Source organism: Notamacropus eugenii, chromosome 2 (assembly GCF_028372415.1).
Source record: "Notamacropus eugenii isolate mMacEug1 chromosome 2, mMacEug1.pri_v2, whole genome shotgun sequence".
NCBI classification, from domain to species: Eukaryota; Metazoa; Chordata; class Mammalia; order Diprotodontia; family Macropodidae; genus Notamacropus; species Notamacropus eugenii.
Window position 1 is genome coordinate 34811417 of NC_092873.1, and position 16689 is coordinate 34828105.

Here is a 16689-nt window from a genome sequence, read left to right on the forward strand (position 1 = left end):
AGGATTCCAGGGAATCGTAGGAATAGATCTGGAAGTAGCTTGAATGACCATCGAGTCCAAGTCTCTGATTTTACACATGAGGAGACTGAGGCCCAGAGAAGTGACTTACTTAAGGCCACATGAGTGGAAGGGATGACATTTGAAAGCAGGTATTCCATCTACGGAGTGGGTGCCCTACACAGTCTCCTAGTTCTGATGTATTTTCTCCTGGCTCAGTGTAAGCAGGGAAAGCAGAGAGGCATGTTCAGGAGGTGGACAGTACTTGTGAGGAGAGGATAAGGGGTATTCAGGAAGCAGCCCAAAGAAATTGGAAAAAAAGAAAAATCTATCCACAATGCAGCACCTGTCATGTAGCTCAGGCAATGAAGAAGTGCTGTGCAAAGAGACAGAGTTTGGAAGAACTGCTGTTTTAAGTTTCAGAACTGAACTGATATTCTCCAGCTTTTCAGGAGAAGGAGGAAGAGGAAGAGGAGGAGGAGGAGAAGGAGGGGACAGAGAGAGAGAGAGAGAGAGAGAGAGAGAGAGAGAGAGAGAGAGAGAGAAAGTGTTTGTGCATGTGGGTGTGAATGAGAAGCTGTGTATGTCTGTGTGTACAACTGTGTATGTGTGTGTGATTGTGTGCATGCGTCTGTGACTATGTCCTATGTCTACTTGTGTGTGTGAATCTGTGACTATGTATGTCACTATGTCTGTGACTGTGACTGTCTGTGTCACTATGCCTCTGTTTGACTGTGTGTGCATCTGTGATTGAGCATGTCAGTATGTCTGTAAGTGACCGTGTGTGTATGTCTATGACTGTCTGTGTCACTAAGTCTGCCTGTGACTCTGTGTTGCTGACTCTGGGTGTTTCCATTCTTTCTTCTCTTTTCTAGGCACCTATTTTCCCACCCTCAGTGTTCACCAATCAATTGTATGTAAGTTGTTACCTTGTGCTCATGGTGAAGGGCAGTGGGGAAGACGGTGTGAGCATTAGACCCTGTCACCTAAGAGAAGGCCCTCTGGGGGGAAGGAGGGCGGAGAAAACTCAGAAAGCCAAGGGCAGCCCCACCCTTGGAAATGAGCAATAATCCTCCCCTGGGGCCATGTTCTTGGTCCCCTGGGATGGTCCCCAAACCCTATCTTATTCCCTGCCTCAATTCTTCTTGTGATACATGCAACCAGCTTCTGTTGACTTTTCTTTTTTGTGGAGGTCACCTTTGCCATCCTTTTCTCGAAAATGAGAAACAACATGTGTGGTGTGGTGAATTACAGTGCTGGCCTTGGACTCAGGAAGACCTGGGTTCAAGTTTTTCCTCTTATACATACTGGTTATGTGACCCTGGCCAAGTCACAACTCCTCTGGGCTCTTTAGTTACAGAAAAGATAGTCACCCGCATTGGTCAAGGGAGTGTCCTCACCTGGAAGTTCCCTATGTCAATGAAATCACAGGTTTAGTCTGTTGGGACTGGAAGCTCAATTCCGTGTGGACAGTCTCGGGCAGGTAAAAGTGGGACTTCTAAATCTTAGAGTCTTACGAGGCCCTCCATGAACAGCGGGGGTTCGAGAAGGTCAGACCGAGCTAGCTCGGCTAGCTCGGGTATTTCCGCCTCTCCCCCGGAGATACCTGATGGGTGGAGTCTCCCTGCCCTCGAGGTCGTCCCGGATTGGAGCACACCTAGTTACCTAACAGCATGGTATTGAGATGCAAACTGTGTGGCTGAAGATTAAGTAGGATTGAGGAAGCCTAAAAGCGCTCTTAGCACGTGTGGAGCCAAAGAGAAAAGTAGGGCTCCGCTTCTTTTCTTTCCTCTCTCCCCTCCCCCTCTCTCCCCCGCTTGTACTTCTACTTCCATTCCCTTAAGCTTAGCCTTCTTAGGAAATCTCCCCCTCTTCGTCCTAAGAAAGAAGACCCCCTGCACTTGTAACCGAAACCCTGTAATAAAGCTCAACCCCTGTTTGACTCTGGAACGTCCTTTCTCTCATATGTGCATCCGGCGTGGCCAGCCGAAGACCTGGACAGGTAAGAAAGACTCGGGTAGCCCAATACAGGCCTCTAGGCTTGCCATTAGTCCCCATCCTTAGTCTTTCTCAAAGTCACCAAATTGTTTCCCAAACTCTCTGTCAATTGTCCAAGTTACACATTTTCAGACTTACCCTTCCTGAAAAACAAATTGCTCAATACATTGTTTAACCCTTTGTCTCTCATTTCACTGCAGCCCTTAACTTTTCACACATCGATCTTTGGAGGACTCTACCCATCCAGGAAAATCATTGTATCTGGCACTGTTCTGCTTCCTGCTGACAAGTGAGCTTTGCTCCTGAGTTCATAGGGAAAGCAGTTCCCTTTATTTGATATTCCTCTCCTCTCTGGGCAGCAAGGGCACTTCCTCATAATGGGCTAGTCAGTCAATAAGCATTTATTAAACACCTGCTGTGTGCGAGGCCTCTGTGCTAAGCACTGGGGATACAGAGAAAGGCAAAAGATAGTATCAGAGTTCAAGGAGATCACAGTCTCAGAGTCGAGACAACATGCAAACAACTGTATACAGACTAGTCATATATAGGATAAATTCTAAATAATCAAGAGAAAGAAGTCTCTAGTGTTAAGGGGGATCTGCAAACGTTTCCAATACAAGATGGGACTTTAGCTGGCACTTTAGGGAAGTCAAGAAAGTCAGGAGGTTCAGATGAGGAGGGAAGGCATTCCAGGAGGAGGACCTTCCCTCCTCGATAATGGTGTTACAAAAACCTGGAGAGAAGAGAGTAACCAGGAGAAAAGGGTGATTGACAGTGTCAAAGGCTGCAGAGACCTCAAGAAGGATCAAGTTGGGTAAAGATGGATAGATTTGGCATTGAAGGGATCATTAGGTTTTTACGTGATTGCATAAGTATAACCTATATCTATTTGTTTACCATCTCAGGGACGGGGGAGCAATAGAATTTGGAACTAAAAACTTCAAAAATGCCAAATATTAAATAATTGTTTCAACATGTAATTGGGGAAAAGTGAAATGCTATGCATTTTTAAAAGAGACTATTTGTAACTTTTGAGAGAGCAATTTTATTTGCTGGGGGACAGAAGGCAATGACAGAATGGTTTTCCAGCTAGATGTCAGGGAAGAAAAAATGGTTCACCAATAGAAATGATTACATAAGCTTTAATTTGTCAATATGCAAAAGGTGCCTGGAAGAGGAAAGTACAAAGATAGATATGACCTTTTCTCAGGGAGTGGCTACTCTCATGGGGAGGAAGATTTGGGTTCACACGATACTGATCCAAAGAAAAGTGAAAAATGGTGGTTGCATATGTGTATATGTACAGATTTGAAGTTCCAGTTATATAAACTGGGGTCATTGATTCCAGTATGGTAGAAATATGTATGATGAATTTGAATAATATAAGCATTTCATAAGATTCCTTATTCGAACTAATAAGGACCTAGCAGTAAGCACAAAGGAGAGATGCAGGCAAAGTGAGAAGTACAAAGAAGAGCTTGAGTAGGGGTATCATGGAAGCCTTCCTGGAGGAGGGGGTACCTGACTAGGGTCTTGAAGGAAAAAGTGCATTCCAATAAACAGAGCTGTGGTGGAGGAGAGAAGGAAGAGGTGACTGAATTAGTCAGGATAAAAGCACCAGGAGCTGTCCATGGTGGTCAGGGTACAAAGATAAACCTGAACTTGCACTCTGTCAAAGGAAATAACGTGTTTGCATCTTGTGTTCCTTCTCCTTCAGGTTTACAATCAACCTGAGTTGGGAGAATGACATTACCTTCCATCTGAACCCGCGATTTCAGGAGAATGCCATGGTCTGCCATTCAGGAACAGCCTGATTAACTACAAGTGGGGAACTGAGGAGCGGGCTCTGCACAGATTTATGCCCTTTGCCCAAGGCCAGTCCTTCATGATGAAACATGGGGAGGGAGAGAGGGTTTGGTGGGTGGGGAGTAGGTTGTTTCAGAGCCCAGTGAACCATGAAGGAGTTTGATGATCCAAGACACTATCAAATTAATTTCCCAGTCAAAAAACTGAAACAAGCCCCGCTCTCAGCGAATTTACTATATAGCAGGGGAGCCTTTCTCCATCTCTTTAGGTCCATACAAAATACATGTGAAGGAGATGTGAGGTACCATCCTTTTACAATCTTGTTGCTCATTCATATGGAGGCATTTGTTGCTTTCCCTCAGTGTATTCAGGGTTCTGAGAGTCATTACTGAATTATGACTTTTTATCCCCAGTGCTTGATATGGTCCTTGGAACACATTAGGTGCTTAATAAATGCTTGTTGGTTGATTGTCCCCTTGTCTTCCAGGTGCTGATCAAGTGTGAAGTTCACTGTCTCATGGTGTCTGTCACTGGGCAGCACCAGTTGGACTACAGATAAATTAACAGCTTACTAATGGAGAACCAAAAAAATGCTGAGGAAAATAACAGCTTTAAAAAGAGGCTAATTCCATTGAAAAAAGAGGTCCAAAAAGCCAACAATTAGAAGGAGGTTTTAAAAAGCAGAATTAGCCAAATGGGGGAGAAGGTTCAAAAGCTCACTGAACAAAATAATTCTTTGAAAGAGAGAATTGAACTCAGGGAAATGAATGACTGTAAGTTAAACCAAGAAGTTAGTAAACAAAACGGAAAATTTGAAAGAACAGAAGATAATGTGAAACAACTCATGGGAAAAACAACTGACCTTGAAAATACATTCAGGAGAAATAATTTAAAATTTTTTGGACTACCTGAAAACCATGATTAAAAAAAGAGCCTAGACTTTATCTTCCATGAAATTATCAGGGAAATCTGCCCTGATAATCAGAGGGCAAAATGGATATTGAAAGAATTCATGTATCACCTCCTGAAAGAAACCTGAACAGAGAAACGCCTAGAAATATTGTGGCCACATTTCAGAGTTCCCAGATCAAGGAAAAATTACTGCAAACAGTTAGAAAGAAATGGTTTGAGTACCGTGGAAATACAATCAGGATAACACAGGATCTGGCAGCTTCAACATTAAGGGATTGAAGGGCTTGGAGTGAGATATTTCAGAAGTCAAAGGAATTGGGATTGAAGCCAAGAATCATCTACCCAGCAAATCTGAATATAACACTTGAAGGGGTAAATGGTCATTAAGTGATATAGTGGAATTTCAAGATTTCGTGTTGAGGAAAAGACGAAATCTATATTTAAAAATTTGACTTCCCAAGACAATAATCAAGAGAAGCATGAAAAGGTAAACAGAAAAGAAAAGTCGTAAAAGACACTCTAAAGCTGAACTGTTTACATTACTTCATGGGAAGAAAATATTTTTAACTCTTGAAGCATTTCTAAGTATTTAGATAGTTGGAGACATTGTACATACATATACACACACATATACATAGATAGATTGAGAGTACAGGGTGTGTTGTATCAGAAGAGATGACATCTACACACAGAAAAAAAATAAAATAAAAATTAAGGGCTGAAGGAGGAAAATTCTGGGAAGAGAAAGGGAGTAATGGAATAGGGCAGGTTATAATTCATAAAAGAGGTAAGAAAAATCTTATTCAATGGAAGAGATAAGGGAGAAGGGAAGAGGGGGAAAAATAAAGCTACTCTCCCCATGTGTGGCTGAAGGAGGGAACAATATGCTCACTAAATTTGATATGAAAATTTATATACACCACAGGAAAGTAGGAGAGGAGGTGACAAGTGGAGCGAGGGGAATGGTAGAAGGGAGGGCAAATGGGAGTAGGGAGTGACTTGAAATAAACACTTTCAAGAAGGGACAAGGTCAGTTGTGTGGGGGGAAACAACGGGGGATAGTGGAGGTCAGAGGGCAATATAATAAGTATTACACAACATGATTATTATGGAAGTCTTTTGCAAAACAACACATATTTAGTCTGTATTGAATTGCTTGCCTTCTCAGTAAGGCAGGGGGTGGGGAGGGAGAGAAGTTGGAATTCAAAGTATTAGAAAAGAATGTTGAGAATTTTTATTGCATATAATCGGGAAAGAAGAACTACAGGCATAGGGGTATGGAAATGTATCTTGCCCTGCAAGAAAAGAGAGAAGATGGGGATGGGAGAGGGGTGGGGTGTGATGGAGGGGAGGGTACATTGAGGGAAGGAGTAATCAGAAAGCAAGGTATTATTAGGAAGTGGGGGGAGGGGAGTGATGGGGAGAAAAATTAGACATGTTACAAAGTGAGGTAAAAGCAATTAAAGCAGTATTAAAATAGCAGACTGAATTAATTACTGAGAATAAATCAATGACATTTTTAGTTTGGAGAAAAGAATTGCAGACTATCTTTCCTAGAGGAAGGTAACTTTGGGTATAATTTGGCATTGATGGAAAAGTCAAGGTTTTAATGGTAAATTTCATTTTATGATTGCCATTTAATCAGGAGCTAGAACATGCGTAGAAAGGCATGTAAGCCACTTAAGACTTGCCTCAAAAGATGTTCCTTAGCCAAAGTGAAACTATAATCATATCTGAAGCCTGGTTATTGGAACTTGCCATTTTTAGATGCTATGGGACTATTAAATGACTGTTCTTCTGAGTCTAACTCCAGATATGGGTAGCAAGAAAGGCGATCTGAGCCTCCAATCCATGATGCCAATAAGCTGATGAGATACTGGTATGACTTCATAGGTGATCTTAGGGGAAGGGTGGGAAAGTGGCTATTCAGCATGGGCTGAGGTGGGATTCTCCAGACTCAATTTCCCCACTGACACCTAGCAGACATTAAGCTTCACTGAATGGAAGTGGATAATCTAATCCTGCCTGGAACTGACATGAAGTTGGGGAGATATTGTATCCCTGCAATGTCCTTACTACTGGTGGCAATTTCCTATAATCAAAAGTTTTGTAAGCTCAATACCAGACCTATTCAATTATAGATTGTTGGTAGGGGAACATTTGAGGTTGTCTAAAATTAAGCTATTAGGCATAGGACTTTAGACCAACAACATAAGTTACGGTCCTTTAATTCTTAGTAATACTGTGGAGGCAATTAGGTCTAGAGTTTATGAAGTAAGCAACATAAATATTATTTGTGTCTCAGTTGGTTAAAGTTTTTAAAAATTTTTTTTTCTTTTGTGGTCCTTATTGTAAATGTCTTAAAAACAAGTTTCACGTAACTAAAAGTTTGAATTGCTTTATCAGTTATGAACTCTGTTTAAAATAAATAATAATAATAATAAAAGAACTATGAGCCAGATAGGAATGTTATAATAAGAAAGTCACTGAGCTAAAGAAAGGGAGTCTTAGTCCATGAGTCATGTCCCACCTCTACGTTTTACCTTAGACATCTGATTCACTCTCAGTACAGAAATATGTAAGTCATTCCTAGGTGTAAGCAAGTGCGTGTGTGTGTGTGTGTGTGTGTGTGTGTGTGTGTGTGTGTGTGTGTGTGTGTGTGTGAAGAATCTTGATCAAAGTCACACAGGCAATAAGGGACAGAGCTGCCCTAGGAGTGAACCCAGATCCTCTGACTCCATGTCCATCCTTCCATCCATTGCACTACGATGTCTGTATTCAGTGATAAGGGTGCTGGACTCATGATCCAAAAGATCTGAGTTCAAGTTCCACCACTGACACACACAGACTGGGTGACCCAGGGAAAGTCCCTCCACTCACACAACTCTCCAAAACCTATCTCCTAAGAACCAGAACCTAAGTCCTAAGTGAGTGGATGGAAAGTGTTCCCATGTGTGGGAAAACAGGAAGTAAGTTTTATATCCACACCTTGATGGGGGGGGTGGGGTGACCTAGTACAGTAAGGCTAAGTTTAGAAAACTGCTGGGCATGCTCAATAAGTTGTTGGAGGGAAAGCCTATCAGAGGAGAACATGAATTCACATGGCAGGGGATGGTAACTCGAGACATCCAAAGTGCATAATGCCTTGTCCTGACCTGGTCGTAGTCCTTCCAGTGGCCATGCTAGAAGCTACCTGGTCCTTCAGGGGAAGGAACATAGGCCTTCCCACCTCTGAAATCCATTTTTAATACATTTTTCTTGCTACCTTTCTTCTGTGTCAAGTTTGTCTTTAACACACGGATTCTCCCCATATCAGTATTCCCAAATCAAATGCACGAGATCAGCAGCACAAGGCATAGGATTCTCTTTTCTGTGCTGGAAGCAGCTCCCCTCATGTCCTCCTGGAAAACGAGGCCCAGAGCAGTGACTTGTTCAGGGTCACCAGGCTAGTATGAGTTGGAGTCATCATTGAACCTCAGATCTTCCTTAATCCAAAGTCCTTTGCTCCACATCATCTCTCTACTTTAGTCCTCCCTCATCACTCCCCTCTCTGGGAACTTGACATGTGGGAAGAACCCTGACATGAGCCCAGCTTGGGTTAGACATGCTCAGGCCCTGTGGGTGGGGTGAGACAGATCTCCTCACTTGTTTTCTAACATGGAAATTGAAGATTTGAAGTTATGATGTGCCCAAAGGTGTCTAAGTAAAAATGGCAGAAGAAGAATTGGAACTGACTTGTAGCAAAAATTCTTCCTCTCCCCTTAAGAGTAACCCTATCAGGATTCCAGGAATAATTGTAATATCCTTCCTTGAAGTCCTATACTTTCTTCCATCCCAGCTAAAATCCTACCTTCTACAGGAAACTTTTCCAATCCCTCTTAATTCTTGGGCATCTGCTCTCTTAACTATTTCCCACTTATCCAGTATATAGCTTGCTCTGTAAATAATGATATATTGTTTCCCACTTTAGATTGTAAGTTCCTCGAGGCAGGAACTGTCTTTTGCCTTTTATATCCTCAGTGTTTAGCACAATGCCTGGTATGGGGGAGGTTCAAATCATTCAGAGGAGAAAACTGCAGACCCAAGAATCTAGAAGAGAATCTCCTCCTCCTTGACATTCCTTTGGGTAAAGCTGGTGGAAAATGATAAAATGCAGGACAGCCCCTTTGTCTTCTTGGCATTGCTCTAGGTTTCCCTTATTGCTGCCTGAGGGGGCTGGAGTTGGAATTATTTTTTGCCTTGGTGGCCTATAAATCATCTACATCTCTCTTCCTCTCTTCAGACTTTGCCCTTTGTTGAACCAATTCAAGGAGGACTCCAGGATGGACACAAGATTACTGTCAATAGAACAGTCATTTTTTCCTCTTATGATCAGTACTGTTTGAATTTGCCTTCTAGCTGACTTGCCTTAAAACATTATCTTTTAAATCAGTGTTTATTTTCTCTTCCTCCTAATTCTCCTTCCCTCTGCACCCCCCACTGCAAAAATCAAAATGAAAACAAAACTCCTGTTAAAAAATGTACAGAGACAAGCAACGCAAATTGCTCTGTTGGACATATTCAGAAATATTTGTCTTACTCTCTGCAAATCCAGGCACTGGTTAGCAGCTGGAGGCACAGTCAGCCAGGAAGGCTTGGGCTTAAGAAAAACTCCAAGATTATCCCTGACAGTTGCACCAATGTATGTTAAAAGCAGGACTTGTCTTTCTGGCCTGAGGCAGACTTAATGGCCACTCAAGGAATATTTGAGGGGGAAGAGACTTCTGATATCCTAGTATGGAGGACAGGTTCAGAAAGACTATCTGGTGTGGGGGTATCTTGAAACGAGAAAATTAAGATTCTGAAAGGTACAGATTAAGAGGCATCCATTACAGGCCAGCCTGTGAGTGAATGCCGAGAACTGGATGGAAATGAAAAGAAATAGCATTTTCTCTAGTCAAACTTCACCTGACTCCTGCCGCATGCAAACTAAAACTTGGGAATTGAGTCTCATTATTGGTCTACTGTAAAATACATGAGGGAAGGGACCATATATGAACTAAATTTTGTATCTCTGCCAGCATCTAGTTCTGTGCTCTGCGCATAGTTGGTGGTAAATAAATAAATTCTTGGCTCTAATTAGCCATCTAATATAGTGAGCTATTGACCATGGGCTAACCACCTATGCATGTTAAGGACATGAGTGCAGAAGTACACCATCTTTCCATAATGGAAATAAAAAATGTTTCTGTGTCATCAAATCTACCCTCCCACCCAACAATCACTGAAGCCTGGTCATATGACCACCTCCAGAGGGACTGTGAAGGAGGCCTGGGGAAAGACTACTGAGTCTCTGTGCCCAGAATCAGAAGACATGTTGAAATCCCAGCCTGACTACTTAACTGTATGTCCTTGATCAAGTCATTGCCTTTTGTTGAGTTTCCAATTTCTTCTTCTATAAAATGGAGTTGATAATCTGTCATGTCTCTCCTAGCTCTCTATGTATGATACCAAGAGTGAGTTTAGGCAGCTAGGTGGTTCACTGGATAGAGCACAAGGCATCAAGACAGGAAGACTCATCTTCCTTAGTTCAAATCTGGCCTAAGTTGCTTTCCTTCTCCATCTCCTTTTACAGATAAGGAAACTGAGGCAAACAGAAGTAAGTAACGTGCCCAAGGTCACAAAGCTAGTAACTGTCTCAGACCAGATTTAAGCTCAGACCATGCTGATTCTATGCTCAGCATTCCATCCACTGGGCAACCTAACTGCCTCTTTGGATCATCAATATTTATTTAAGAAATGAGGGAGAGATAGGGAGTCAAACTACCACTACCACCTTGACCACCATCAGCCCCCAGATCTTGAAAGAAACCGCTCAAAGTTCTATATCCAAGAGCCTTGGGATTAGCAGTACCCCAAAGAACCAAACATGATTCCAGCCCAGTCACTGCAGCCATTGTCCAGGAGAGAATCACTGAAGAGAAGGAATGTCTTTCTATGTGTCTATCTCTGTCTCCATCTCCCTTTATGTTTGGATGTGATTTAGGAGAGCTTAGAGAGAACAAGACTCACACTTCCAAGTGTAGGTATTTAAAGCAAGAAAACATCAGGAAAAAAGTGTTACAAAGAAAAAAGGAAAGCAAAAAAATAGTGAAAGGGAAAGGACAGACTCTAAGGCTAAGAAGAATCCTCAGCATTCAGTAACTGGTCTTATTTTCTTGACTCCTAGACTAATTTCTATGTGGATTTTTGGTCTGGAACAAGTAGAAATGTTATTCCCTTCCATTTCAACCCTCGTTTTCGAGATGGTGGCTACGTAATGTGCAACATAAAGCAGAATGGTTCCTGGTTGAAAGAGAAGATAATGTCCATGCCTTTCAGGGGGGGGGGGGCACCTTTTGAAATTAGTTTTCAGGTCCAGAGTACAGGCTTCAAAGTAAATAAAGCACCTTTTCAAATTTCTTTCACTTAGAGAAATGATAGGGTGATGTAGTGAGGAAAGATCTTGGGGCTACAAGTAAGAGTATCTGGGACCTTCTCCACCAAAAAAAAAAAAAAATCAGTTTTGGAAGTACAAGATGGAAAAGGCTTGATTAGGTGGCAGTTTTTCTGAGAAAGATCTGGGGCTCTTAGTCGACTGAAAGTTTAACTTGAAGGCTCAACAATGTGATGTGGAAGCCAAGAAACTGGATATAATCTTTGGCTATATTTAAAAAAGATAAAGCTTTTTAAGAACAAGGAAATGATGGTTCCTCAGAAATCTCCGCTCTGTTCAGTTCCCATCTGTACTATTGTATGATACCAGGGTGTGGCCACTGCACGTGCTGCAGCTTCTTGGACCCACAAGTGAGAGCTAGGTGGAAAAGGTGGACAGCAAAGGTGGAAAGAAGCCCTGAAAAGGGCTTGGCAAAGGTTCTGGTCCTCCCTGAACACACCCTACACCCAGGCCATACCCAGGTAAACCATTTCGGCAGACGGACCAAACCAGGTTGAGGGTAACCAAAGGGGTTCAAACCCATTGGTGAGTTAGGGGAGTGTCTATCCCAAGAATGTGAAGAATTCTCCTGGTGGAATTGGTGGAAGAAAACTATTTGTTTCAATGACCATGAGGTCAGCCAAAGCAGGCAATGTGGAGTGCTTAGAACTTGGTTAGACACTAAAGATGCCAAGGTAATCAACTCCATCTTCAGTCATCACCAGTTGCCTTAATTCTGTACTGTCACTGGACTATGATGGCTGTGGAGGAGAGAATGAGGCTGATGACTTTGGGCAACTCTGCCTCATTTAAATTGAATTTGTTGTTATTGTTTTTCCTTCACTCTTGAAGACGACCACGATATTCAGATGACATGACTTGAAATTGACTTTGATTTCAGTGAAAGACAGCTGTGCAAGGTCATCAGCCTCCCTTTCTCCTCCTCAGCCACCTGGGTCCAGTGGCCTTATATTCATCAAGATGACTACAGATGGCCCAGGATGTTAGGTGTGACCCTGGCCCTTTCAGGATAAGGTTATATCACATTCTCACTTTGAGTGAGATATACCCATTCAATGAATAAGCTTCTATAAGTTACTCAAGGGATGAATTAAAAAAATCAGATTGGGAGGGGAAGACCCTCATGGTCCATGGATCCATGAAAAACTTCATGGATGCACCCTTGTAGAAAACATTAGCATCTAATAGATTATGTGATTGGAAAAAGGAGAGACACACAAGATGTGAGAGTGATGAAGATAATGTGTGGTACAGAGTGCTGGACTGATGATAGACTTATCCTTTCAGAGCCAAATATTCACATTTACCAAAAGTGCCACTGCCAAGGCAAAATGACTGCCAGAAGAATTAGTGTCAACAAATTACAGTTCTCCTCTGAGCTGTGGACAGTTTGTTGCTAACTTTGAGGGAAAGTTGAGCCAACACACAGTTGGCAACAGTGCAGCAGGAAAGGAATGGGCACCTTTCAGCAATTTGGTACAGCACTGCATTTGCTCATCTCGGTCAGAACCCCCACAAAAACCAAGAGTGGTTTGATGTAAATGATGGAGAAATTCAGAAGCTGCTAAATGAAAAATGAGAACTCCACAGAATTGACCACTAGGATAGTTCATTCATCTCTAAGAAGGAAGCATTTAATTCCATTAGAGTAAAGTACAAGCAAAGTTTAGAGAGATGCAAGATTCCTGGCTCAGTAAGAAGGCAGATGAAATTCAGTTTCATGCTGATAGTAACAATCAAAAGTGTTTTTATGAATCCCTAAAAGCTACTTATGGACCAAAAACCTAAAGTGCATCACAACTCCTCAGTGCTGATGGAGTCACACTGATTAGTGATAAGAACAAGATCCTAGAGAGGTGGGCTGAACATTTCCATAGCGTTCTCAACAGACCATCATTAACTCTTACTGAAAACAATGACCATTTACCTCAGGTGGAATTCAGTCCCTCCCTAGCTGAACTTCCAAGTGAAGAAGAAATTTTGAGAGCCATTAGACTCCTTTTATGTGGCAAACTACCTGGTGCTGATTCTATTCCACCCAGGATTTACCAGGTAGGGGGACCATTGCTCATACAAAAGCTGACTGAAATTGTCCAGGTTATACGGCAAGAGTTGGTTATCTCCCAGAAGTTCAAGGATGCCTCCACTGCCCATCTCTATAAAAGTAAAGGAAATCGATTGTCCTGTGACAATCACAGGAGTGTCTCTCTCTTAGTCCTTGCTGGCAAGATTCTTGGTGTCTTTAATAGGGCTAATCCTTCACCTGGAAGACAAGTCATCCACCAGAGAGCCAGTGTGGCTTCAGAAAGGGCCGAGGAACAGTCAATATCATGTTTGCTGCCCAACAACTCCAGAAGAAATGCCAGGAGCAGAAGAGAGGTCTATGTATAACATTTGTAGATCTGACCAAGGCCTTTTACATTGTTAGTCATAAAAGCTTATGGAAAATTATACCAAAATTGGGTTGACCAAAGAAGTTCATGAGTATTGTACATCAATTTCATGATGGCATGCTTGCCCGGGTTCTGGATAGTGGACAATGCTCACGTGCTCACCAGTGGAGTGAAACAGGGCTGTGTGCTTGCTCCCATGCTTTTTAGCATAATGTTTTAAGCCATGTTGTCAAATGCATTCAATGAGAATGAACACAGCATCAAAGTCAACTATTGTACTGATAGTAAATTCTTCAATTTGAAAAGGCTACAAGCCAAGACCAAAGTGGAGGGAGTGTTGGTGCATGATTTTCTGTTTGCAGATGATTGTGCACTTAATGTAACCTCTGAAGCTGTGATGCAACCACATATGGATCAATTCTCTTCTGCCTGTGCTAATTTTGGTCTAATAATTAACAGCAAGAAAACACAGGTGCTCCATCAGCCGCCACCACATCATCCATATGTGAAAGCATCGTGTACAATGAATAGAGAAGTTCTGAGTGCTGTGGATAAGTTCACTTACCTCGGTAGTATACTTTTCAGGGATATGCACATTGACAAAATGAAATTGACACACCCATTGCCAGAGCTAGCTCACTGTTTCGGAGGCTCCAAAGAAAAGTTGGACAGAGAAGATGTATTAGACTTACTAGTAACTGAAAGTCTACGGAGCTATTGTGTTGATCTCATCATTGTATACCTGTGAAATATGGACAGTCTACTAGTGCCATGCCAAGAAACTAAATCGCTTCCCTTTGAACTGTATTAGGAAGATTCTGAAAACCACCTGGTAGGATAAGGTATCAGACAGTGAAGTCCTTGCTCAGACTAAACTGTCAAGTATTCAAACTGTGCTTTGGAGAGCGCAATTCTGATGGGATTGCTACGTTGTTCAAATGAAAATGTATTCTTACCAAAAAGACTGTTTTATGGAGAACTTGCGTGGGACAGACAATTGTATGGTGGTCAGAAGAAGTGATACAAAGACTCTCAAGATCTCTCTGAAGAACTTTGGATTAGACTGTGTGACATGGGAGGCAGTGGCACAGGACGACTCAGCACGGCCTGCCCATATAAGAAAAGGTGCTGTCCTCTATGAGCAAAGCAGAATGGAAAGAGCACAAACAAAACATAGAATGCCCAAATTTGGAGTATGCACCCCAAATGTTCACATGGAATCCGTGCCCAATATGTGGCAGAGCATTCTGAGCTTCTATTGGTCTGGGATCAGTCACAATCATGCACACTTAAACTTCACTTTATCATGGTGATGTCTTTTTGGTCCTCTTGGAGATTGAAGAATGACCATTATGTTTATTTCTCTTCACTTCTCTCTCCACTTCCTCAATCTCCTCAAAGGCTACAACCTCCAATTCACCTTGACTATCCTTAGAGGTCACCAGCACTCACAAGGCTTGCATTTTGCTCTTCAGTAGCTCAGACATCTCACTCCCAAACCATAACCTCCTATCTTTTCATCTCTCCCTGTGCTTCACTCTTAAACCTCTTCTTTGCCCTCCAACTCCTCCAGTCCCTCCACGTTTTGGTTCTCTCTCAGGCCATTACTCCTACTCTGATGTCTCTTCTGTCTTCCAAATCCCAACCTTGTAGTTAGGCAGTCCTCTACTTTTGAATTCCTAACCTTCTTGTTCTTTCCCTCTATTACAAATTGTTGTATCTTTCACTTCTTCTTCTCCTACTCATGTTCTGTTGAACAAATCTAGAAGAAATAGTGAAAGAGGGGAAAAGGGAGACAAAATCTGGAAACTATGCTGACTGTGGTTATTATACATTCATGTTATCTAAGCTCAAGTGGATTTTCCTTGCAGCAATGCAGTCCTTTTACTGCTCTCCAGTAGATTCACCATCCCATTGCCCAGAGAAACACTTCTCTCCTCATGTTTCACACATTCTCCCCTCTCTTCTTCCTCTTAGCTGAGGGCTTGAACTCATCCTCCACTGGGAAACTGAGTTCATCTGCTATGTGAATGCTGTCCTCTTCCCTTTTCTTCATCTCAAAACCCCTTTCTATCACCTGCCTTTTCTTCATCCCATTATTTTACAGTGTCTTCCCCTTGCCAAGGTCAATCCCCACATCCTATACCATTGGCCCCATCTCCTCCCATCTTTTCCAGTACAATGACTGTCAACTCCCTTCTCTCTACTGTGCTCTCATTATCTGCCACCAATCTGCTCCCCTCAAACATTCCTATCTCCTCTTTCTTAAATGGGGAAAGGAAAATCTTTCATGGCCTACTACGGTGCTAGCACATGCGCTCTCTCTCTTCCCCTCCCCCTCTCTCTTCACCTCTGTCTGTCTCTCTCTCCCTCTCTGCTTTTCCCCAGTTTGACCCCCTAGGCAACAATTTGAACTCTACACTTTCCTCCTTTCTTGAATCACTAGGCTCCTTACCTTATCATGGATTATTAACTATCAAGCTTCAGCCTTAGATCACATGTGTTGCTCAGTAAAGATGGAGAAAAATCACACATCCTTTGTGACTGGGTCCACTGCCAATTTATGTCACACAATCTCAACTGGGCCCTCACTGCTGTTAGGCAATCCTATTGTAGTGCTATTATCAATTCATTTTCCAATTCTTCCCAGAAGCTCTTCTGAGATTTTTCCTCCCTCCACAAACCTCCCCTGGCTCCTCCTCCTCTAAGTCTCTTAACTGAGAACCTTACTTCATATTTTAGAAAAAAAAAATTGAAGTCATTCACCATAACCTCCCTCTTTTCCCTTCCTCCTCATCTCCTTCCACTAAGATGCTTTCTGTGTTAAGCACTCCACAAATATTGTCTCTTTTGTTTTTCACAATAACCCTGCCTTAGAGGTGCTATTGTCATTCCCTTTTTGAAGAAGAAAGAAGTTATGGGATTTGCTCAGGATCATACAACTAGTAATTATTTGAGGCCAGATATGATTTTTTAAAAAAATTTATTTATTTAACTTTTAACATTCATTTCCACAAAATTTTGGGTTCCAAATTTTCTCCCCTTTTCTCCCCTCCCCCCACCCCAAAACTCCAAGCATTCTAATTGCCACTATCACCAGTCTGCCCT

At 42.2% G+C, this 16689-nt stretch overlaps 1 pseudogene; it reads left to right on the forward strand.

Annotated features, from left to right (window-relative positions):
• The window catches only part of LOC140522607 (galectin-9-like), a 98219-nt pseudogene that overhangs the window by 69581 nt on the left and 11949 nt on the right, over positions 1 to 16689 (forward strand).